A 23,083-nucleotide genomic window follows, 5' to 3' on the forward strand; every position below is an offset into this window, starting at 1 on the left:
CAGCTCCTAACCTGTACATCTTTGGAATGTGAGAGGAAACCGGAGCACCTGGAGGAAACCCACGCGGACACGGGGAGAACGTACAAACTCCTTACAGACAGTGGCCAGTATTGAACTGGGTCACTGGCGCTGTAATAGTGTTACACTAACCATGCCTTCCCTAGATGAATCCTGGATGATCCTAGAGTCCTAGATGAATGCTTCTGATCGGTATTCACCAGGGAGGAGGGTGTGGAGGATGGTGCGTCAGGGGCGGGGTATGCTGATATTCTGGAATATGCTTGTACCAGGAAGGAGGAAGTATTAAATATATTGGCACACGTTAAGGTGGATAAATCCTCAGGAGTAGAATGTGTGTTCATCTAGAAAGGCAGGGATTAATTAGGGGGAGTCAGCGTAGTTTTTGGCAGAAAACATTGGGAAATACGTTGGACAATTGGAAAAATGAGGGCATGTACTACGCTTGAATTGGATGGAGTGGTCGAAAGAGCTTTCATCTTTGTTGAGTTTAGGGAGATGAAAGAATGGTCATTATCATTGTGATCGTTAGTGAGATGAAAGGGGTGGCAGTGCTTCAGATATGGAAAGAGCTAGTTTTATGAAGAAAATTTCGATTGGGTGACAATAAATTGGACAGCAACATTAGATCAGATCTTTATTAGTCACACGTACATCAAAACACACTGTGAAATGCACCTTTTGCGTAGGGTGTTCTGGGGGCAGCCCTCAAGTGTCGCCACACTTCCGGCGCCAACGTAGCATGCCCACAACTTCCTAACCTGTATGTCTTTGGAATGTGGGAGGAAACAGTAGCACCCGGAGGAAACCCACGCAGACACAGGGAGAACGTACAAACTCCTTACAGACAGGGGCTGGAATTGAACCCAGGTCACTGGCGGTGTAATAGCGTTATGGTAACCCCTACACTACCGTGCCTGCCCTGATAACCAGAGGATTCAACATCTCTATAACCACCTCTTTCAAAACTCTGGGATGTAGTTCATAGGGTCTTTGGGATTAATCTCACCATCTTCTCTTAAGTACGATTTTTATACCATTGCTTTATCCTATCATTCCTCATTCTCACTAGACCCATATGTCTATCCACGGATCTCAACTTGTTGCACTCTTACGCACACACCTCTCCAAGAGAGCAAACATGCCACACGATATTCTCACACATATTCCCACAAACACTAGCGAGAGAACAGTCAGAAAACCCTTCTGATTAAAGATCTTCGACCTGAGACATTAACTCTGTTTCTCTTTCCATAGATGCTGCCTGACCAGCTGAGCATTTCCAGCATTTTCTGTTGTTGCTTCAGATTTCCAACACCAGCAGCTTTTTTGGGTTTTCACCTTAAAAAGAATAATAGGATTGAGCAGAGTCAACATGGATTTACAAAAGGGCATGGATTCACGTTTGACTAAATCATTTGAGTTCTTGGAGGATGTGACCAGTAGATCAGTGGTGCAGCAGGTCATGGCTCCAGTGAGCCAGGTTCGATCCTGACTTTGGGCACCGACTGTGTGGAGTTTCTGCGTTCTTCAGGTTACTATGTGGCTCCCCCCCCCCCTCCCCCCGTGTGCTCCAGTTTCCTCCCAAAGGTGTCCTGGTGGGTTAATTTGTTACTGTAGATTGTCTCTAGTGTAGGTGGGTGGCAGGAGATAAAAGCAGAGTTGATGGGCGTGTGAGTGAGAATGGGTTTACAGGGAAATAAGTAGGGGAACAGGACTGATGGAATTGCTCCAGATGGGCTGATTGGCTGCCTTCTATGTCCAAAAAAATGAGAAAAGGGAGTAGTAAAATAATGAGAGATGAGTGGATGTGCTGAAGCGATTCAGTCATTGAATTCATTCAGAACAAATTCAAAACCAAGATCTGATGAATGGCAAAGCAGGTTTGAAGGGTCAAATGGCCTACACTTTCATATCTTTATGTATAATGCAAAGAATACATTTGCAAAAATGCAAAGAATCAAAGAATATGGGTGGCACGGTGACATAGCTCGTAGATCCGCTGCCTCGCAGAACCAGACACTTGGCTTCAATCCTAACCTCAGGTGTTGTCAGTGCAGAGTTTGCACAGTCTCGCTGTGTCCTTGTGGGTTTTCTGCAGGTGCAGGGGCTGTGGGCTGATAGATTAAATTGCCACTGTAAATTGCCCCTAGTGTGTAGGTGAGTGGTAGAACTTTGGAGGGAGGGGTGGTGTTAAGGGAATGTGGGGAGAATAAGAGAAAGAATTAATGTAAAATGGGTGTTGGTGGGCCAAAGGGCCTGTTTCTTTGCTGTATCTCCCTATGACCCTAAATACCCTTCTTTGTGAAAGCAACCAACGAATAAGCAGGCAGCAGGATTATTCTAACTTGTTGCATTAATGGTTCAGTGGGAGAATTCTTGCCTGCAATATGGAAGGCTGAGGTTCAAGTCCTGGCCAATGCAGGAGAAGCTTTTTCCTGCTGGCTATATTCCTGCCCTGCTCTTTCTTGGACTTAACCCTCCTCATCCCAACCCTTCCTTAATGTTTGTTCTCTTGCCCCTACAACTTTGTAACAACTGGTCGATCTCACAGCTTTCATCTCAATTAAGCACTTAGAAAGCAGCACCGACATGTTCTGCTCTTAAAACGGGACACTTGCTCTCTCAGGTAGTTTGCTGCCATCAGATCATTCAACTCTCTCATCTTACAACTTCTGCAGATTATCTACTCATTATCACCTGGCTGCCTCTGGGAACCTGACACGCACAAGTTTTCTGCTGCAATTCCTAGAGCGCAACAATGGCAAGAGGCCAAAAATACCTCTGTGCCTGCAGTGTCCTGAGTTCATTAGAGGTGCTTCATCAGTGCAAGTCTTTCCTTAGCTACTTTTCCATTCTAGCCAAGGAAGAAGAAGGGCAGTGTTAGTGAGGCTGTGGCTGTTGTGATGCTCTTGCACCATTCCAGAGCATATGCAGTCTTCTGTACACAGCGGGGGGGGGGGGGGGGGGGGTTCGAAAGAGAACATTGCATTGCAAGGACACAAGAAGTTCTGCAGATGCTGGAATCTGGAGCAATACACAAAAAGTGCTGGAGGAACTCAGCAGGTCAGGCAGCATCCATGGAGGGGAATAAACAGTCCACGTTTCGGGCCGAGTCCCTTCATTAAGACTGGAAAGGAAGAGGGCAGAAGCTAGAATAAGAAGGTGGGGGGAGCAGCATACACAGGCAGAGGAATAGGTTGCGTTGCAAAGCTGGAGGATGTTCTGTTGTATCTTAAAGTAAAAAAAGAGGTTGGGGTTAAGCTTTGTTGTTTAAAAAGTTTATTTTTTATAAGCCTGCTGAGAGCACCCACCTGCAAATGCAGATCTTACAGAGATCAAAAAAATCAGCCAACACAAGTTAAACCCGCAAAAGCACTATGACCCCTGCTGGTCTAGAGGAGAACAACTACCAACCCAGTACAGTAAAACTCCAACGGGCTGGTATCCATTTGTTCAGGAACCCCAGTGGTTTGGCATCTGGCTCACTCACTAGTGCACTAGATCCTCATTTTCCTCAGACCCACTATCTGTGGGTGAAGTAGAAGGGAACCAAAAACTAGAGGGCACAGATTTAAGGTGAGAGGAGAAAGATTTAAAAGGGACCTGAGGGGCAACCTTCTTCACACAGAGGGTGGTGTTGTATATAGAATGAGCTGCCAGAGCAAGTGGTTGAGTCAGGTATAATAACAACATTTACAAGACATTTTGACAGGTACATAGATGAGAAAGGTTTAGAGGGACATGGGCCAAACATGGGTAAAAGGGACTAGCTTAGGCAGGCATTTCGGTCGACATGGATGAGTTGGGCTGAAGGGCCTTTTTCCGTGCTGGAAAACTCTATGACTCTATGACACTAGAAGTGTGTTGGGGGATATGAGTAACATATAACATCCAGAAAATCTGCTCGTCTGCAGAGGGTGCCGGATGATAAGACTTTTACTGTGCATTTCATTAAATATACATCACTACATAAATAGTGTCTTGCCCCTCATCTAACCACCCCCCCCCCAAAATTAAACCAAAATTTCTTAAAATCTTTCAAATATGCTAGAGATCTCCTCTTTCTGATAGGGTGTCTGACCTCCATTTGAGGCAGTATGGGGTTTTTCCTTGTCCATTGCCTGATTTGCACAGTACTAACAAGCAAAGCATCCAGATGGTCAGAACCTGGCTCTGTATTCCTCCATCAGCAGTTGTCTGTGGCACTGGAAGATGGCTGAGAAAATCTGTGTTTCCATGGTATTTTTCCCTCCTTTGAAAACATTAGTATACACAGATGCTCTCAAGGCTAAAGCTCATCTTTGATATTTGTAGGGAAACTGCTTTAGACTTAATTTCATGTAAGAAGGAAATCAGGGGCTTGTGATTTGTGTGAATGGTGAAATGCTGTCCACAGATGTACCTCAGGACCTGCTGCACTCCAAACAGGATTGCTACACCTTCTTTATCCAGCTGGCTCCGCTGCTGACAGTGTTCTAGACATTTATCCTATTGGTTTTTTAGAATCATCTTCCGTTCATTGAGATAATAGCACCAAAACCATGTGGTGATGCATCACGAGGCAGGGCTAACTCAGATTCCAGCAATGGCAGTCCTTTGTGTCTCTGCTTATCACTCTCCAACCTTCACACTCCCTTCGCCTCACCTCGCACCATCTACCTCTCATTATTTTTCTCATTGTCTGCCTCCATTTATCATGCACCTGCCACTGTCTCCCAACTCAACCCCTCCCTCCTCCCCTACCTGGTGCAATCTGCCCGTCTTTTTGCACCCCTCCTCAGTCCACCAATCACCTCGGCCTCCTGTCTCATCACTTCCCTTCTCTTCTTGGTACTGGCCATCTCCCCTCTTCACTCTCAGCCCTGATGCAGGATTTCAACCCAAGACATCGACAATTTCCTTTCCTCCTGCAGCTCCACTCACTGAGTTCCTCCAGCAGATTGTTTAGTGCTCCAGATTCCAGAATCCGCAGTCTCCTGTGTATCCAAGGCTAACACTCTGCCTGTTGACCAGTGGACTAGCACATCAGCAGACTGTCGCTCAAAAGCCTTTCCTTGAGCTTCATTCCACCCCCATTTCACATCCTTTTGCAGTAGTTGGTGTAATGGAGCTAAGAACATTGCTAGATTTGGCCAGAATTTATGCCCCATAATTCAACAGCCCCAAATATGCCTTCAGCACTGTTACATTAGCTGGGGCTGGAGTACTGGTAATGACAGTTACCTTCTCTTGATCTGGTGCAGTTCTTTAGTATTCATGAGGTATCCCAAGTACTATACTTTATTCACTGAGTAAGTACGTGTACTTCTCTTTAAATGTTGGCTCACCTTTTCCAGCCTGTTGACACTTCTTCCACATTTAAGCAAGTATTTGTCTCTTGAGACTCCTGCAATCAGGATATGGTGACACTGGGTCTGTCCTTCAGCAAACTCTCCGTGGTTCTCAGAAAGAGGAGAGGTGAGGATGCAATTCCAAGGAGCAGACAGTTATATGTGAACCTTTGTGTATGTTGACAGCCAGAAACTTCTGATTATCCTCTGTCATTACCAGTTGAAGTGCATGGCTTGTATCAACTGAGTGAACTACTGCCAGCCAGGCAGAACTGCAGAACGTCTTCAGTTCTAGGATGAGACTCGATTCACAGTCAGCTTGCAGTCTCAACAAATCCTGATGCATTTTTCATGCTGTATTGGTGCAAGTCTTTCATTGGCTTTTTTTTTTCGTTTGTTGAAGGCACCACATTTCATTTTTCCAGGTTGGCTGGTGAAACAAATCCAGGTGGGCTTGCAAGTACAGAGCAGGGTGTAAAGAAGTTTTAATGGGATATGGGCAAGCTGATTGAATGGGCAGATAAAATATAATGTGGAAAAATATGAAGTTGTCCACCTTGATGCACAAAACACAAAGCAGAGTATAATTCAAAGGGTGAGAGATGGGATATTATTGATGTTCAAAGGGATCTAGGAGTCTCTATACACAAGTCTCTGAAAGCCAGCATTTAGGTGCAGCAAATGGGAAGAGGCAAATAATATGATGAGTTTTATGACAGAATACTCGAGGACAGGAATAGAGATATCTTATTGCACCTAGAGTATTGTGCACAATTTTTGTCTCCTTACCTTCACAAACAGAGAAGGACTGCAGTGAGGATTCATCAGACTGACTCCACGAGAGGCGATCTGAGTGAAACATCAGATTCTTCCAGATCTCGACAGGCTGGATGCTGGGAGGATAATTCTAGGATTCTATGACTTTAGACTCCACACCCAGGACCACTCTAGAGTCATAGAATCCTAGAATGGTGACAGTACAGAAGAAAGCCACTGGACCCATCATGTCTGTGCCAGCTTTGTACCAAAGCAACTCTCTAGTTCCACCCATAGGCCTATTTTCTGTAAAGAAAATAGAAGCAGGATTGGGCCATTCTGCAACACACACAAAATGCTGGAGGAACTCAGCAGGTCAGGCAGCATCCATGGAGGGAAATAAACAGTCGACGTTTCGGGTCGAGATCCTTCATCAGGACTGGAAAGGAAGAGGGCAGAAGCCAGAATAAGAAGGTTGGGGGAGGGGGAGGAGCACAAGCTGGCAGGTTATAGGTGAATCCAGGTGAGAAGGGGAAGGTAGGTGAGGTTGGCGGAGGGGGGATGAAAGGGAGTGGTGTAAGAAGCTGAGAGGTGATAGATAGAAGGGGCAAAGGGCTGGAGGAGGAGGAATCTGGTAGGAGAGGGCAGTGGACCATGGAATAAAGGGAAGGAGGAGGGGAATAGGAGGGAGGTGATGGGCAGGTCATGAGGGCGGGAGAGGGGAAAGTGAAGGAATGAGGGGGCCACAGGAATGATGGAAAACAAAGGGGGCAAAGGGGGGAAAAGGAGGGGGCAAACAGAGGGGAGGGGTTACCAGAAGTTAGAGAAATCAGTGTTGATGCCGTCAGGTTGGAGACTACCAAGGCAGAATATGAGGTGTTGTTCCTCCAACCTGCGCCTGTCCTTAATGTGGCAATAGAGGAGGCCGTGGATAGACTTGTCAGTATGGGAGGTGGAATTAAAGTGGCTGGCCATGGGGAGATCCTGGCTGTTGTGGCAGATGGAGCGAAGGTGCTTGACGAAGTGGCCACCCCTCCCCCCAACGTACTGAGTCTTCCCGAATCAGAAGCGCTGGGTGAACCAGGAGATTCGCAGTCTGCTGAGGGCTAGATCTGTGGCGTTCAAAGGCCACTACGCCGTTTGATATAATAATGGATGATCATCCAAATTCAGTAGCCAGTTCCCGCCTTCTCCCCCCGTTCCTTGAGCAATCAGAACTTTATCTAGCTCATTCCTGAAGATATTAAGTGCTGTGGTCTCATCTGTCCTCTGTGGTCAAACGTTCCACAGGTTCACCACTCTTTGGGTGATGAAATTTCTCCTCATCTCAATCCTAAATGGCTTAACCGGTATCCTTAAGTTGTGACCCCACGTTCTGGACTTACTTACTCATCCTTACTTACTGGACTTACTGTCCAATCTCATCAGGATTTTTACAAGTTTTAGTGAGGGTTCCCCTTATTTTCTAAACTTTAATGAATGTAAACGCAGTCATCCCAATCATCTAGTCAGATGTCAAACCTTCCATCCCGGGAATCAGTCAAATGAACACTCGTTGCACTCCCTCATAGCCAGAACATCCTTCCTCAGATAAGGCAAGGAAAACTACACACAGTACTCAAGGTGTGGAGTCCCCAAGGCCCCATACAATTATATCCCAGCACCTGTACACCAATCCTCTCACTGTGATGACCCACATACCATTTGTTGTACCTCCATACCTACTTTCATAGACTGGTGTACAAGTTCTCCCAGATCTAGTTGCATCTCTCCCTTTCCTAATTGTCACTGCCATCTTGCTTTTGCCACCAAAATGGGTAAACTCCCATAATATTACACTTATGCACATTGAACTACATCTGCCATGTATTTGCCAACTCACCAAACTGTCTAAATCATATTGTAGCTTCTTTGCTTCCTCATCACAGCTCACATCCCCCCAGAATGGTGTCATCTGCAAACTTAGAGATCATACATTTAGTTCCCTCATCAAAATCATTATTATTTATTGTGAATATATTCCAGCCATAAGATAGGTAAAAACATTTTTCCTCATGTCACTCTTAATTCTCTTCTCTTTTGTTTTATACCATGTGATATTAAGTCCTCAACCCCTCCAGCAAAGGGGACAGCCTACCACTGTTCACTCTGTTCCAAACCCTGACCGTTTCATATATGTCTAACGAATCTCCTCTGAGTTTTCCCTTTTTCAAGGGAACACCCTGAGCGTCTCTAATTAATCCTTGTGACTAAAGCAATTCATCTCAGGAACCGTTCTCATGAATCTGTTCCAGACCCTGTCTGACACCTTCACATCATTGTGATAATGCGGTGACCAGAACTGAACACAAGACTCAGTCACAGAACACGGGTGAGACTACATAAGAACGAGATGAGGAGAAATAACTTCATGCAAGATGTTGTGAATTCTCTCACCCAGAGGCTTGTGGAGGCTCTGTCAGTGAGTTTATTGAAAAGAGATGTTGGGAGATTTCTGGATACTGCAGGAATCAAGGGATATAGGGAAAGTGCAGGAAAACGTGACTGCAGAAGAGGAGCCATGATGTTGATGAACGGCAGGGCAGGCTGGAAAACGCAAATGACAAACGGTTGTTTGTATTCCTTCTGTCGTAAAATATAATACAAAGAGAGGGCCTTGCTTGTGAATGAAAGTATTGAATAAGGAGGCAGTGAGAAATTTTGAGCCTGTTGCATTGGTGGTTCAGTGGTAGAATTCTCGCCTGCCACGCGGGAGGCCCGGGTTCGATTCCCGGCCAATGCAATATATCATTTTTCTTTCCTGCCTGAATTCATCCCGTGTTCTTTCTTCTGTTCAACTGTCCTCATCCCCGGCCTCACCCCATCTGTTTAGCGTTTTCCTTCTACAACTTTGCAACAGCTGCTCAACCCCACAGTTTTCTTTCATCTCACTTAAACACTTCGGAAGCAGCACTGACACATGAAAAATGTCAAGTTAGCCACTTGGCTGCACAAAACAGGAAGAATATTTTATGAAAGGTGACGGATTGGGTAATGTTGATTTTCAAAGGGGACCCAGCTGTCTTTGTACACCATTCTCAGAAAGCCAGCATACAGGTGCAGCAAGTAGGAAGAGAGGTAAATGTTATGTTGGCCTTTGTTACGAGAGGATTTGAGTTCATTTGTAGAGAGACAGTCATAGAGTCACAGAGTTATAGAGTCATACAGCACAGAGACAGGTCCCTCAGCCTGCCATGTCCGAAGTCCCACCTACACAAAATCCCATTTACTTTCACTTGGTCTGTAACCTTCTATGTCTTGGTGATTCAAGTGCTCGTTCAGATGTGAGAGTCTCTGCCTCCACCACTTTCTCAGGCAATGAGTTGCAGACTGCAATCACCCTCTGGGTGAAAAAAAATTCCTGCTCAGCTCCCCTCTAAACATTTTACCCCTCACTCTTAACCTATGCCCTCTTGTCTTGGACAGGTCCTATTAGCAAATTTCTTACTATTTACCCTGTTTATGTCTTTCATAATTTTGTAATTGATGAATAGCAGCATGATGTATGTTTTGCGGTTGTCTAGGTGCTCCAAAGCAGAGTGGAGAGCCAATGAGATTGCATCCACTGTAGACCTGTTGTGGTAGTAGGCAAATTGCAGCAGGTCCAGGCCCTTGCTCAGGCAGGAGTTAATTCTAGCCATGACCAACCTCTCAGAGCACTTCATCACAGTAGATGTGAGTGCTACCGAGCAATAGTCGTTGAGGCAGCTCACCCAGCTCTTCTAGGGCATCGGTATGATTGATGCCCTTTTGAAGCAGGTGGGAACCTCCGACTGCAGCAGTGAGAGGTTGAAGATGTCCTCGAACACTCCAGCCAGTTGGTCAGCACAGGTTTTCAGTACCCTGCCAGGTACACCATTGGGGCCTGACACCTCACATGGATTCACCCTCTTGAGGATGTTCTGACGTCAGCCTCCAAGACAGAGATCACAAGGTCACTAGATGCTGTGGGGATTTGCACAGGTGTAGTGTTATTCTCCCTTTCAAAACGTGCATAAAAGGCATTGAGCTCATTGGGGAGTGAAGCATCGTTGCCATTTATGCTGTTAGGTTTCACCTTATAATAAGTAGTGGCATGCAAACCCTGCCACAGCTATCGTGCATCCAAATGTGTCTCCAACTTCACTCGGAATTGCCTTTTTACTCTCATGATGGCCTTCCATAGGTCGTACCTGGACTTCTTGCAGGGTTCTGGATCACTGGTTTTGAATGCCACAGATCTAGCCCTCGGCAGACTGTGAATCTCCTGGTTCATCCAGGGCTTCTGGTTTGGGAAGACTCGGTATGTTCTTAAAGACGCACACTCATCCACGCAGGTCTTGATGAAGTCAGTGACGGCTGTGGCATATTCATTTAGATCTGAAGATGATTCCCTAAATACGGTCCAGTCCACCGATTCAAAGCAGTCCTGTAAATGCTCCTCTGCCTCCCTTGACCATACCTTCGTGGTCCTCACCCCTGGTGCTGAGGTCCTCAGTCTCTGCCTATATGCTGGGAGTAGAAGTACAGCCAGGTGATTGGACTTGCCAAAGCTAGATGGCACAGTGTGTTCTCGATGTTGGTCTAACGGTGATCGAGTATGTTGGCTCCTCTGGTTCCACAGGTGACATGTTGGTGGTAGTTTGTTGGAGATTTCTTCAAGCTGGCCTGGTTGAAGTCTCCTGTGATGATCGGGAAGGCATCAGTGTGTGCTGTCTCATGACTGTTGATCACAGTGCTTAGCTCCTCCATGCCAGCTCAATGTTTGCCAGGGGTGGAATGTACACTGCTATCAGGATGACGGTGGAGAACACTCATGGCAGATAAAGTGGATGACGCTTGACCGCCAGATGTTCCAGGTCAGGGGAGCAGGACTGAGACAGAATCGCCACATCTGTGCACCACAATGAGTTACTCATGAAGCAAATGCTGCCGTCTCTGCTTTACCTGATGCTGCTGTCCAGTCCATGCAGTGGATGGTGAAGCCCTCGGGCTGGAGCACTGTGTCCAGAGTGCTGGGGGATGAGCCATGTCTCTGTGAAGCAGAGTACACAAGAGTCCCTGATGTCCCTCAGTATCCGAGCTTTCAATGTCCAGGCATCCGTCACAGAACAGGAGTGTGATGGGGAGAAATAACTTCATGCAGGATGTTGAGAATTCTCTCAGCTAAAGGGCTGTGGAGGCTCTGTCAATATGTTTATTGAAAGGAGATGAAGACAGATTTCCATATACTGTGGAATCAAGGGATATGGGGATAGTGCAGGAAAATATGACTGCAGAAGATGAGCCATGATGTTGATGAACGGCAGGGCAGGCTGGAAAAGGCAAATGACAAACAGCTGTTTCTGTTGCTTCTGTCAGAAAAGATGAAACAAAGAAATGGCCTCACTTGTGAATTCCACAGTTGAAAAAGGAGGCAGTGAGGAATTTTAAGCCTATTGCATTGGTGGTTCAGTGGTAGAATTCTCGCCTGCCACGCGGGAGGCCCGGGTTCGATTCCCGGCCAATGCAAAATATCATTTTTCATTCCCGCCTGTATTCATCCCGTGTTCTTTCTTCTGTTCAACTGTTCTCATCCCTGGCCTCACCCCATCTGTTTAGCATTTTCCTCCTACAACTTTGCAACAGCTGCTCAACCTCACAGCTACAGCGGCACGGTAGCGTAACGGTTAGCGTAACGCTATTACAGCACCAGCGACCTGGCTTCAATTCTGGCTGCTGTCTGTAAGGAGTTTGTACATTCTCCCTGTATCTGTGTGGGTTTCCTCCAGGTGCTCCAGTTTCCTCCCACATTCCAAAGACGTATGGGTTATGAAGTTGTGGGCATGCTATGTTGGCGCTGGAAGCGTGGCGACACTTGCGGGCTGCCCCCAGAACACTTTGTTAGTCAAGTTAGTCACTTTGCTGCACAAAACAGGAAGAATATTTTATGAAAGGTGACGGATTGGGTAATGTTGATTTTCAAAGGGGGACCCAGCGGTCTTTGTACACCATTCTCAGAAAGCCAGCATACAGGTGCAGCAAGTAGGAAGAGAGGCAAATGTTATGTTGGCCTTTGTTACGATAGGATTTGAGTTCATTTGTAGAGAGACAGTCATAGAGTCACAGAGTTATAGAGTCATACAGCACAGAGACAGGTCCCTCAGCCTGCCATGTCCAAAGTCCCATCTACACGAATCCCGTTTACTTTCACTTGGTCTGTAACCTTCTATGTCTTGGTGATTCAAGTGCTCGTTCAGATGTGAGTCTCTGCCTCCACCACCTTCTTAGGCAGTGAGTTCCAGACTGCAATCATCCTCTGGGTGAAAAAAATTCCTCATTAGATCTCCTCTAAACATCCTACTGCTCACCTTTAACCTATGCCCTCTGGTCTTAGACATCTCTAACATGCGGAAGGTTTCCTACTATCTACTCTACCTATACATCTCATACTTTTGTACACCTCTATTGTCCTCCATCAGTTTGCTTTTTTCCAAGGAAATTAAACCCTGCCCATCCAGTCTCTCCTCATGACCGAAACGCTTCATCCCAGACAACATGCTGGTGAATCCCTGCTTCACCCTCACCAGTGCAATTACATCCTTCATGAAGTGTGGAGTCTAGTTCCGCACATGATATTTCAGCTGTGGCCTGATGGCAATTATATCGGGATTTGGCGAGATCTTGATATCATGTACAGGTTTGGGATTCTTACCGTAAAACCTTGTACTTTCTATTGAGGGTGTGCAGTGGCGATTCACCAGAATGGTTCCGGACACGGCAGCTTTGCCACTTGAGGTGCAATTAAGAGGACGTGGCCTGTGGTATCTGCAGCTTAGAGGCATGAGAGGAGATCTCAGTGAAACATTTAACTTTCTTTCAGAGATCAATAGGCAGGATGCAGGTAGGATGATTCCCCTGCCTGAGGAGTCCAGATTGTGGAATCCTAGAATGGCCAGCTTAAAGAAGTCTCTGACAAACTACCACCAACATGTCACCTATGGAACCAGAGGAGCCAACACACTTGATCACTGTTAGACCACCATCAAGAACGCTTACTGTGCCATTCTGCACCTGCACTTTGGCAAGTCCAATCACCTGGCTGTTCCTCTACTTCCGGCACAGAGGCAGAGACAGAGGACCTCAGCACCAGTGGTGAGGACCATGAAGATATGGTCAAGGGAGGTAGAGGAGCATTTACAGGACTGCTTTGAATTGGTGGACTGGACCATATTCAAGGATTCATTGTTGGATCTAAATGAATATGCCACAGCTGTCACTGACTTCATCAAGACCTGCGTGGATGAGTGTGTCTGTTCAAAAACATACCGAGTCTTCCCAAACCAGAAGCCCTGGATGAACCAGGACATTCGCAGTCTGCTAAGGGCTAGATCTGTGATGTTCAAGACCAGTGATGCAAGATGGCGCTGGAGTGTGGCGACTCGTTGCAAGCTGCTCTCTGCAGATCTACTCATTACTTTTACTATAATCGTTCTACTCTTTTAAATTTAAATTCTATGTCACTAAGTATTACTAATAATGATCCAGAACCCTATGAGAAGTCCAGGTATGACCTACAGAAGGCCATCGTGAAAGCGAAAAGGCAATTCCATGTGAAGTTAGAGACACAAGCGCATGCACGACAGCTGTGGCAGGGTTTTCATGACATTACTTTCCATAAGGTGAAACCTAACAGCATAAATGGCAGTGATACTTTACTCCCCAGTGAGCTCAACACCTTTTATGCAGGCTTTGAAAGGGAGAATAACACTACACCTGTGCGAGTCCCCACAGCATCTGGTGACCCTGTGATCTCTGTCTTGGAGGCCGACGTCAGAACATCCTTCAAGAGGGTGAATCCACGTGAGGCATCAGGCCCCAATGGTGTGCCTGGCAGGGTACTGAAAACCTGTGCTGACCAACTGGCTGGAGTGTTCGTAGACATCTTCAGCCTCTCACTGCTGTGGTCTGAGGTTCCCACCTGCTTCAAAAGGGCGTCAATCATACCGGTGCCCAAGAAGAGCAGGGCGAGCTGCCTCAACGACTATTGCTTGGTAGCACTCACATCCACTGTAATGAAGTGCTTTGAGGGGTTGGTCATGGCTAGAATTAACTCCTGCCTGAGCAAGGACCTGGACCTGCTGCAATTTGCCTACTGCCACAATAGGTCTACAGCAGATGCAATCACACTGGCTCTTCACTCGGCTTTGGAGTACCTAGACAACAGCAGTTGCATACATCAGGCTGCTGTTTATCGATTACAGCTCGGAGTTCCACACCATCATCCCCTCAGTATTAATCACCAAGCTTCAAACCTGGGCCTCTGTACCTCTCTCTGCAACTGGATCCTTGACTTCCTTATTGGGAGACCACAGTCAGTGCAGATCAGTAACAACATCTTCTTGCTGACAATCAACACAGGTGCACCTCAAGGATGTGTGCTTAGCCCACTACTCTACTCTCTCTACACTCATGACTGTGTGGCCAAGCACAGCTCAAACACTATCTATAAATTCGCCGATGACATCACTGTTGTTGGCAGAATCTCAGATGGTGAGAAGGAGGCGTACAGGAGTGAGATAGATTGGCTGGTTGAGTAGTGTCACAACAACAACCCCACACTCAGTATCAGAAAAACCAAGAAATTGATTGTGGACTTCAGGAAGGGGAAGTCGGGAGAACACACACCAGTCCTCACTGAGGGGTCAGCGGTGGAAAGAGTGAACAGCTTCCAGTTCCTGGGTGTCAACATCTCAGAGGATCTATCGTGGGCCCAACACATTGATGCAATCACAAAGAAGGTACACCAGTGGCTCTACTTCATTAGGAGTTTGAGGAGATTTGGTATGTCACCTAAGGCTCTCGCAAATTTCTACAGATGTATGGTGGAGAGCATTCTGACTGGTTACATCACAGCCTGGTATGGAGGCTCCAATGTGCAGGATTGAAAGAAGCTGCAGAGGGTTGTAGACTCAGCCAGCTCCATCACAGGCACAACCCACCCCACCATCGAGGACATCTTCAAGAGGTGGTACCTCAAGAAGTTGGCATCCAGGGCCCTCACCATCTGGGATGCACCCTCTTCACGTTACTACCATCGGGGAGGAGGTACAGGACCCTGAAGACCCACACTCAACGATTCAGGAACAGCTTCTTACCCTCCGCCGTCAGATTACTGACAGTCCATGAACCCATGGATACTACCTCATTATTCCTCTTCTGCACTATTTATTTTTGTAACTCATAGTAATTCTAACGTCTCTATGTCTTGTACTGTACTGCTGCCGTAAAACAACAAATTTCACGACATATATCAGTGATAGTAAACCTGATTCTGATATCCTGCTGCAAACCAGCACTATCCTCTTCACAGTTCACAAAGCTCCCACATTTTGTGGTATGCACAAATTTTGAAACTGGCTAGCACCCTGAGGTCTAGGTGATTAATAGAGATACAAAAGAGAGCTGAGCCTAGCACCCATCCCTGGGGAATGCCACTATTCACCTTCCTCCAGTCGGAGAAACAGCTGTTCACTACAACCCTCTGCTGCCTGTCACTTGGCCAACTTGGTATCCAATCTTTCAATGTCCAGGCATCACAGTCGCAGAACAGGGGTGAGGCCACTTAGGAACGAGATGAAGAGAAATGTCTTCATGCAGGATGTTTAGAATTCTGTCACCCGGAGGGCTGTGGAGGCTTTGTCAGTGAGCTTATTGAAAAGTGATTAACACAGATTTCTGGATACTGTGGGAATCTTGCATGTAAAGAAACAGCAAAAGTTTCTATAGATAAAAGAAACAGCAAAAGTTTCTATAGATAAAAGAAACAGCAGAAGTTTCTATAGATATATAAACAGGACAAGGGCAGCTAAGGTAAATATGAGGCCTCTAGGGAATGAAGCTGGTGAATTAATAACAGCAAACAAAGAAATAGCAGATATTTTTGCATCAGAAGATAATGCTGATATCACTAAGACATCAGACAGGCTAACTTCAAATAACATGGCAAAACTTTAAGAAAATCCCAATTACAAAGGATAAAGTATTAGAGGAACTTTGGCAGCTAATGGCGGACAAGCCACCATGACCCAAAGGACTTCACGCTGGGTTTTAAAGGAAGTGGTTGCAGAGATACAGGGCCCATTGGTTGAAAATTTTCATAACTCACTAAACTCAAGGAGGGTACCAGAAGATTGGAAAACAACCATTGTGACTTCCTTGTTCAAAAAAGGGAAAAGGTAGAAGGTAGGGAACTATAAGCCAGTTAGTTTATCATCTATTGTTAGCAAGATGCTAGTGTCAATAATCATAAAGGATATAGCTAATTATTTAGGAACACAGCATATAATTAAACCTAGTCAACATGGTTGATGAAAGGTAAATCATGTTTGACAGCTTTGTTCAAATTCTCTGAGGATGTAACAAGGAGAGTTGATAGAGGGGAACCTGTAGATGTAGTGTATCTAGATTTCCAAAAGGCATTTGAAAAGGTGACGCACAGATTGAAAGCCCATGGTGTTGGAGGAAGTGTGTTAGAATGCATTGAAAACTGACTGTCACAAAGAAAATAGAGGGTTGGAATAAATAGGTCATTTTCAGACTCTAAGGAGGTGACTAGTGGGGTACCAGAGGGACCAGTTCTTGGCCCACAATTGTTCACAATTTATATCAATGACCTGGAAGAAGAAACAGCGTGTAAAGTTTCCAAATTTGCCAAAGCTACAAAAACAGGTGGCAGGGCATATTGTGATAAGGATACTGTGATTCTGCAACAGGATATAAATAGATTGAGTGAGTGGGCAACAGACTGGCAAATGGAGATGAATGTGGGGCAGTGCGAGGTGATGCACTCCAATAAGAGAAATCAAAAGAAAGATTGTTATCTAAATGGAGAAAGACTGCATGGGAGTGAAGTACAGAGGGATCAAGCTGTTCTAGTGCATGAATCACAAAAAGCTAGCAGGCAGGTCCAACAAGTAGTTAAGAAGGCAAACGGCATTTTGGCCTTCATTACAAAGGAGTTGGAGTTTAAAAATAGGGAGGTTTTTTTGCAATTGCTTAGGGTGTTAGAGAATCTTGATCTGGAACACTGCGTACAGTTTTGGTTCCCTTACCTAATAAAAGACATATTAACGTTGGAGGCAGTCCAAAGGACATTCACCAGGCTAATTCTTAGGATGAGAGGTTTGTCCTACCAACAGAGACGAGATAGTTCCTTGGAGTTTAGAAGAATGAGAGGTGTGCTTATTCAAACGTGCAAGATCCTTAAGGGGTTGACAGGGTAGATGTTGGGATGTTTTCACTAGTGGGAGAGTCAAAAAACAAGGGGACATCACGACAAGATAAGGGGCTGGTCATTTGAAACTGAGGTATGTAGAAATTTCTCACAGAAAGTGGTGAACCTCTGGAGTGCTCTGCCCTGGTGAGTGGTGGAAGCTGGATCATTAGAAGTATTTAAAGTGGAGATGGATAAATATTTGATAGGTTGAGGAATAGAGGGGTATGGAGAAATGGTACAGAAAAAGAGTTGAGGCCGGAATAGATCAGCCACGATCATGTTAAATAGTGGGGCAGGTTTGAGGGGACTGATGGCTTATTTGTGCTCCTATTTTCTTGTGTTCTTTTAGATTCATAGAGTTATACAGCACCGAAGCAAATCCTATGGCCCATCTCATCCATGTTGACCAATGTGCCTATCCAAGCTCATTCCATTTGCCTGCATTTGGCCCATATCCCTCTAAACCTTTCCTATCCATGTACCTGTCCAAATGTTTTTTTAAATGATGTAATTGTACCTGCCTCTACCACTTCCTCTGGCAGCTCATTCCACACACCCACCACCGTCTGTGTGAAAACTTGCCCCTCAGGTCCCCTTTAAATCTTGCCCCTCTCACCTTAAACCTATGCCCTCTAGCTTTAAATTCCCCTCCCTGGGGAAAAACACTGTGACCATCTATCCTATCTATGCCCCTCATGGTTTTATAAACTGCCATAAGGTCACCCATCAGCCTCCTTCGCTCAAAGGAAAAAATTCTCCTTTATAACGCAAGCCCACCAGTCCTGGCAACATCCTTGTGAACCTTTTCCGCACCCTCTCTAGTTTAATCACATTCTTTCTTTAGCATGGTAACCAGAACTGCACACAATACTCCAAGTGTGTTCTAGCCAACGTTTTGTATAACTCTTGTGTGTTCAAGGGATAAGGGGATAGTGCAGAAAAATGTGACCGAAAAAGATGAGCCACGATATCGAACGGCAGAGCAGGATGGAAAGGGCAATTGACAAACAGCCGTTCCTGTTGCTTCTGTCATGAAACAGGGATCAAAGAAATGGCCTCACTTGTGAATGCCACTGTTGAATAAGGAGGCAGTGAAAAACTTTAATCCTGTTGCATTGGTGGTTCAGTGGTAGAATTCTCGCCTGCCACGCGGGAGGCCCGGGTTCGCTTCCCGGCCAATGCAAAATATCATTTTTCATTCCTGCCTGTATACATCCCATACTCTTCCATGTATTTAACCCTCCTCATCTCCACCCTCACCCCATCTGTTTAGCGTTTTCCTTCTACAACTTTGCAACAGCTGCTCAACCTCACAGCTTTCTTTCATCTCACTTAAGCACTAAGGAAGCAGCACTGACACATGAAAAATGACAAGTTAGTCACTTTGCTGCACAAATCAGTAAGAGCAGAGTATTTTATGAAAGGTGACATAGTGGGCAATGTTGACCTTCAAGGGAACCCAACTGTCTTTGTACAGGCCCTCCCAGGTTTACCAACGTCCGACTTAAGAACATTAGTACATACAAACGAGCTCCCATAAGTATAATTATATTCAAACAAGAACCAGTCTTGAATAAAATCAGACACCATTAATTTGAGATTTGATAAAAATGTATATTTTACCCGCAGTAATCAGACACCATTGTCTCTTACAAACACAAGCTACCAGTTTCACCACGGGAGTCTACTTTAGAGAGTTGCTTTGGAAATTGATAAGCAATCGCTTCTATTGATACTTGTGCAATGATACTCTATTAAAGCCACTGATACTTCAAGTCCATTGAAACCAGCCATTGAGTGTGGGACATCCTGATTCTGTACCATTGTAATTAGGCAGGGGAAGACAATAAATAAACATTGGTGTTAATTGGCCCTCATCAACACCACTCATTACATACTGTGGAGGTATGGTCACCGTATCCAGTGATTTTGTGTATTTTCTGATTTATGGACAAAATTGATGTCTGTAAAAAATGGAACCCACTCGTAACCCAGGGATGGTCCGTGCACTAGTCTCAGGAAGCCACATGCAGGTGTAGCAAGTGGGAAAGGAGGCAAGTGGTATGTTGGCCTTTGTTACAAGGGGATTTGCATTCAGGAGTAGAAATAGAGTCATGGAGTCATACTGCACAGAGACAGGCCCTTTGGCCCACCATGTCCATGCCAACCATGAAATCTTATCTATACTAATTTGACTTACCTGCACTTGATCTGCAGGCTCTTATGTCTTGACGATTCAAGTACTTGTCCAAATACTTGTTAAATGTTAGGGGAGTCTCTGCCTCCACCAGTTTCTCAGGCAGTATGTTCCAGATTGAAAACACCCTCTGGTTGAAAAAAACTCCTCCTTACATCTTCTCTAAACATCTTACTGCTCACCTTTAACCTATGCCCTCTGGTCTTAGACACTTCTAACATAGGGAATATTTCCTACTATTTACCCTGTCTATGCCTCTCATAATTTTGTACACCTCTATCATTTCTGCCCTCAGCTTCCTCTTGTCCAAGGAAAACAAAACCCTATCTATCCAGACTCTGCTCATAACTGAAACATTCCAGCCCAGACAACATCCTGGTGAATCTCTGCTGCACCCTCCCCAGAGCAATCTCGTCCCTCCTATAGTGAAATACTGCACACGATATTTCAATGGTGGCCTTATTGCAAGTATACTAGTGCCTTTGTGAGACTGCACCTTGAGTATTGTGTACAGCTTTGGCCTCCTTACCTTAAAAGCTTGTACTTTCCATCGAGGGAGTGGAGTGAAGTTCTATGAGAATGGTTCCAGGTATGGCAGCTTTGCTGAGAGGACATTTCAGTGAAACTTATACATTTCTTACTGAGCTCGACAGGCTGGACACAGGGAGGATGTTTCCCCCTTGCTAAGGAGTCCAGATCATGGAATCCTAGAATGGTCACAGCACAGAAGGAAGCCATTTGACCCATCGTGTTCACACTGGTTCTGACATGGGATGGAGGACATCAGGGTGGTCTGAGGGCCCACAGCTTCTTCCTGGAGCAGAGGCCCAACCATTTCTCTCCACCAACACACTCATTCATCTGTCCTCACATTGAACAACTTCTCCTTCAACTCCACTCACTTTCTCCAGATCAAAGGTGTAGTTATGGGCACTGGCATGATCCAAGCTTTGCCTGTCTTTGTGGGATACGTTGAACAGTCTTTGTTTCAGTCCTACCTGGGCCTATCCCTCAACGCTTTCTCTGGTACATTGATAACTGCATTGGCACTCATGCAGAACCTGACAATTTCATTAATTTTGCTGCCAATTTCCACCCTGCCCTCACCTCCACATGGTTCATCTCTGACGCTTCCCTTTCTTTTCTGGATCTGTCTGTCTCTGTTTCAGGAGATAGGCCAGACAATAACATCCATTACAAGCTATGGATTCCCACACCTTTCTTGACTACTCTTCATCCCACCCTGCCTCTTGTAAGGACTCTTATCCATTCTCTTAGTTCCTCCATCTCCATTGTATTTGCTCCAATAATGAGGCTTTTTGCACAGGTGCCTCTATAATGTTTTCCTTCTTCCCGAGTTGTGCCTTCCTCTCTACCAATATTAACAAGGTCCTTGACCGCATCTTGTTTACAGATGCTTACAGCTTATTGCTTACAGTTTGTTTACAGCTTATCCCCATGATCATCCCGGTTTTACCTTCTCAGAGACATCACCCCCCTCCCTCACCCTCTCTGCAGCTTAACAAGCTTCCTTTGTCTGGTTCCCAGTTCTGATGAAGGGTCTTTGATCTGAAATATTAAATCCGTTTCTGTTCCCACAATGAGACCTGACCTGCTGAGTATTTCCAACATTATTTGTTTTGATTTTAGATATCCAGCATCTGCAGATTTAAAAAAAATTATATCATTGTACCTTCCCTTTTCCTAAAATGTTACTATTCAGATAAAAATATGTACATTAGTTTTACAACTAAATTCAATGATCTCATACTTATCCACATTAAACTGCATCTGCCCATTCAACAATCTTGTCCAAATCACATTGGAACCTCTGCCTTCTCCTCAAGATCACATCTCCCCAGCATGATGTTACCCACAAACTGAGAGATATTGCGTGTAGCTCCTCCATCAAAATCATTATTATATATGTGAATATATTCTAACCATAGGCTGTGAAAAATGATTGTCTTCCTGTCACTCTTAATTCGCCTCCCCTGTATTTTATACCTGCGACCTCTAATCGTCAACGCCTCCACCAGAAGCGACAGCCTACCACTGTTCACTCTGTCCTGACTCCTCACTATTTATACATTTTTTTCAAATCCCCCCTCAGCCTCCTTTTCTTCAAAGAAAACACTCCCAGACTCTCTAATTAATCCTTCTCACTGTGGACCCCCATCTCACGAACCATTCTTGTGAAGCTATTCCTGAACCTAATACCTTCACAACCCACCCATAATGTGGCGATCAGAATTGAACACGATTTTCCAGATGAGGTCGGACCTGTGATTCAAGTCAGAAGGAGAAAATGCTGGAAATACTCAGCAGGTCAGGCCAGATCTAAGGGAAGACAAACAAAGTTAACGTTTCAGGTCGAAGACCCTTCGTTTAAACTCAGCTTCAGCAAAAGTTTCCTGCTTCTATAGTCCAGGTATCTCCTGACGAGCTTTCTAAACCTGTCACGCCACTTTCAATGACCCCGTGCACACAAACCCTCGGGACACTTTGCTCCTGCCCCTTGTATAACAGTATCCTTTATATTGCCTCTCCTCATTCTACCAAATTGCATCACCTCATATTTCTTTTAATCTGCCTGCCTGTTCCCACCAGTCTGTTTATCTCCTGCTTCAAACCAGCACTACCCTCTTCACAGTTCACAATGCTCCCACATTTTGTGGTGTGCACATATTTAGAAATTGTGGTTAGCACCCTGCTGTCCAGACAATTAATAGAGATACAAAAAAGTGCTGACCCTAACTCCCACCCCTGGGAAATGCCACTAATTACCTTCCTCCAGTTGAAGAAACAGCTGCTCACCACAACCATCTGCTGCCTGTTACTTGGCCCACCTGGTCAGAATCAGAATCAGAGTCAGGTTTATTATCACTGACATGAAATTTGATGTTTTGCGGCATTAGTACAGTGCAAAGACATAAAAATTACTATAAATTACAAAAATAAATAAATAGTGCAATAAAAACATAATAACGAGGTAGTGTTCATGGGTTCATGGACTGTTCAGAAATCTGATGGTGGAGGGGAAGAAGCTGTTCCTAAATCATTGACTGTGGGTCTTCAGGCTCCTGTAACTCCTCTCTTATGGTAGTAATGTGAAAAGGGCATATCCCTGTTCGTGAGGGTCCTTCGTGATGGATGCTGCCTTCTTGAGGCACCGCCTCCTGAAGATGTCCTCGATGGTGGGGAGGGCTGTGCCCGTGATGGAGCTGGCTGAGTCTACAACCCTTTGCAGCGATCTTGTGCACTGGAGCCTCCATACCAGGCTGTGATGCAACCAGTCAGAAAGCTCTCCACCATACATCAACAGAAATTTGTAAGAGTCTTTGGTGACATACTAAATCTCCTCAAACTCCCAACAAAGTAGAGCTGCTGGCATGCCTTCTTCATGATTGCATCAATGTGTTGGGCCCAAGATAGATCCTCCGAGATGTTGACGCCCAGGAACTTGAAACTGCTCACCCTATCCACTGCTGACCCCTCAATGAG

General features: G+C 45.3%; 3 non-coding genes across 3 annotated transcripts; all 3 read left to right on the top strand.

Moving 5' to 3' along the window:
* The first annotated feature begins 8,818 nt into the window (after nt 1-8,818).
* trnag-gcc (transfer RNA glycine (anticodon GCC)) lies at nt 8,819-8,889 on the top strand. The gene has a single exon. It is a non-coding gene; the product is annotated as a tRNA-Gly (tRNA).
* A 2,676-nt stretch (nt 8,890-11,565) lies between these two features.
* trnag-gcc (transfer RNA glycine (anticodon GCC)) lies at nt 11,566-11,636 on the top strand. The gene has a single exon. It is a non-coding gene; the product is annotated as a tRNA-Gly (tRNA).
* A 6,858-nt stretch (nt 11,637-18,494) lies between these two features.
* On the top strand, nt 18,495-18,565 carry trnag-gcc (transfer RNA glycine (anticodon GCC)). The gene has a single exon. It is a non-coding gene; the product is annotated as a tRNA-Gly (tRNA).
* The last annotated feature ends 4,518 nt before the right edge of the window (nt 18,566-23,083 follow it).

The sequence above is a fragment of the Pristis pectinata genome, chromosome 2, assembly GCF_009764475.1.
Source record: "Pristis pectinata isolate sPriPec2 chromosome 2, sPriPec2.1.pri, whole genome shotgun sequence".
Classification (NCBI taxonomy): Eukaryota; Metazoa; Chordata; class Chondrichthyes; order Rhinopristiformes; family Pristidae; genus Pristis; species Pristis pectinata.